The sequence below is a fragment of the Bos grunniens genome, chromosome X (genome assembly GCF_055505025.1).
Source record: "Bos grunniens cultivar Pamir isolate PY7600 chromosome X, Bosgru_T2T1.0, whole genome shotgun sequence".
In the NCBI taxonomy this organism is placed as follows: domain Eukaryota; kingdom Metazoa; phylum Chordata; class Mammalia; order Artiodactyla; family Bovidae; genus Bos; species Bos grunniens.
The window spans coordinates 34,980,154-34,983,124 of record NC_141194.1 but is presented as its reverse complement, the minus strand read 5'-3'; positions in this window follow the sequence as shown (position 1 = coordinate 34,983,124).

Sequence of the window (2,971 nt, the reverse complement as noted above, 5' to 3'; positions counted from 1 at the left end):
AAAACTGAATCTAACTAAACAGTATCAACCATAAAACACATTTTTGAAACATATTATAAACATGTCCAAACTCATCAAACTACATACACTAAAATATGTGCCATTTTCTATACATCAATTATACTTCAATAAAGTGGTTTTAAAAAAAGGAACTTAATTCTGTCTTCTTTGAAGTAATCTAAGTGCCATAGTAAAATATTGGTAAAAGAGAGGAATAATCTTAGTACTCTGATACAACCACTGTTAACAGCTCTCCTTTCATGCATTCTGTGTGTGTGAGCTATAATCAAACAGCATATAATTTTGTTTTTAAAAGCATGCTTGGACTTCAAATTCTGGACTTACTTCTCTCTGTTCTTCCTATAGCTAAGATCCCTATGCATAATACATAAAACAAACACAGAAAGACCTTCCAAAATGTTGGGGAAACTGAGGCAAATTTGTTAGAGTCCTTGGGACTTGAAGAACAGTACAGAAGTGAGCTCCTGGGTTTTCATTTTCATTTTGCCTCCTGTATGCCCCAGATAGCATACTGGAGAAGTTCACAGCCCAGGAAAGCTGACAGGTACAGAGAAAAAGTTAAATACTGCTTGTGCTTACAGTTATATAACACTCTTCAAATGATAAAATTTTACAGATGAAGACTTGATTAGTGGTTGCCAGAGGATAGTGATGTAGGCAAGAATATGACTATAATGGGGTGGTAAAAAGGAATTTCTTTGTCATGATGGGTTTTTCTGTACCGTGAATGTAATAGTAGTTACATGAATCTACACATTTTAAAAAATGCATAGAACTGAAAATATACATACACATATGCATATGCACACCACAAATCTATTCATGAAAAAATTAGTGAAATCTGAACAAACCTGTAATGTTATTAATTGCATGGGAAGCTGGAGGGAGGAAGGGTACACAGACCTCTGTAGTGTTCTTGCAACTTCTTATGTGTCTATGATTATTTCCAAATAAAAATTTAAAAAATGAAAGTGTATTGCTTGTTCATGTATTCAGGCCATAGCAATTGTCACTTGAACATCACTGTATGTTCAAAAGTAAACACTACCATATATCTTAAGATACTCAAACAAATGCCTAAATCACAGAGATATTACAAATAACCTAAGGGTATATATGGAAATGCAATGAAGAAACATTATGTCTGAAAAGTCAAGTATAAAGTATATGTACTTAGTCTTAGGAAATGAGATGTTGTGCTAGCTGTATATCTGAATAATTTTGGAACTTATTAGCAACTCAATCTGTTAGATTCTAAAACAGAATTTTGTCATACGTGAACATAGAATAAAATTAATTTGTGATTATTGTGAATGATAAATTATCCAAGATTTAGTCACTTATACCATATATTGTTCAGTGATTAGTTTGTTGTGTGCATGTGTATGAGTGCCTAAGTATGGGGTCTCTGTGTGTTTGGAGAGAGAGAAAGAGAGAATTTTATTGGAGCTTTATTAATGTTCATAATTTAATTCTGTTGCTAAGCAGAGTAAATGCAATTCAAGCTAAGTGTCTATTGATGAGTGACTGAATAGAGAAAATGTGATATATGATGGAATATTATTCAGCCATAAAAAGAAAGAAATCCTGCCATTGTGACAACATGAATGAACCTGGAAGACATTATGGTAAGTGAAATAAGCCAGTTCAGTTCAGTATTCTACGTAGAATCTAAAGAAGTTAAACTCATAGAGCCAGAGACGAGAATGGTGGCTGCCGGTGGAGTGGGAAAAATGGGGAGATGTTGGTCAAGGGTACAAACTTTCAGTGATAAGATGAATGAGTTCTGGGGTTCTATGATGACTATACCTAACTGTATATTTGAACTGTATACTTGTAATTTGCTAAGAGAATAAATCTTAAGTGTTCTTACTAAATTCACACACAGACACAAATGGTAACTATGTGAGGTGATGGATGTGTCAAATAGCCTGATTGCGGTAGTACTTCACAATACAGGACGTGTATTTTAAAATATCATGTTGTATAGGTTAAATATATACAGTTTTTAATTGTCAATTATATCTCAATAAAGCTAAGGAAAAAAACTGCAATTTAAACCTCAAATTGCAGGTGCTGGAGAACTTGGCAGGTTACCTAACGTAATAGATGAATGAGAGAATCAAGATTCAAATATTGATAGACTGGAATAATGGACTGAAATTAACAAGGCAAAATTCAATTTTAAAAACTACAAAAAAAAAATACTGGCAAGATAATTTTTTGTCTTATGTATTAGAGTACAGGTTTAGTGATGGTCTGACCAGGTTTGAATCCTAGTCCACCACTATCTGACCATGAGTCCTTAACAATGACAGGAACTACTGGAACAGGCTTTTAAAAACTATGCTTTCAATTGTGTATTTATAGGCTACTAATAGCACATTTATTGACCACTCATTATTTGTCAGGCATACGGTGTCACATTATGTACTCAGATGAGAATAGCTCTTATGCTCATTTTAATTATGAGGAAGCTATACTTTGGAGACACAACACCACTAAAACAGAAGAAGCTAAAAGTCAAGTGCCAGACCCGTGAGGACTGAAAGCCCAGAAAAATGATCTTCCTACGTGTATCTTGTACCAGAGGAGAAAATAATTTTCCCTCTACCCTTCTAGGTTTTTGGCTGAGACCACCTTGCAATAAAAGACGAATTAAAAGAAGAAAAACAAACCACTTGAATAACATGTACATCTGCTTTTCGTAGGAGAGACCCAGGAAAACTGAGTAACTCCACAAAGCGGCTGAAATCCTCACCTTAAATATCATCTTTAAATAAGAAGCTGTTGGAGAGTAGTGGTTTGGGGATTCAAAGAGGAGAAAGGCAATTCACATGGAGATGGAAAAGCAAATATCTGGTAAACAAATCTTTGCTGGGCCATGAAGAGACCATGGGACACAGAGTGGACCCTGAGCTCTAGGCCCTGTTGACTTTCCCCACCACAC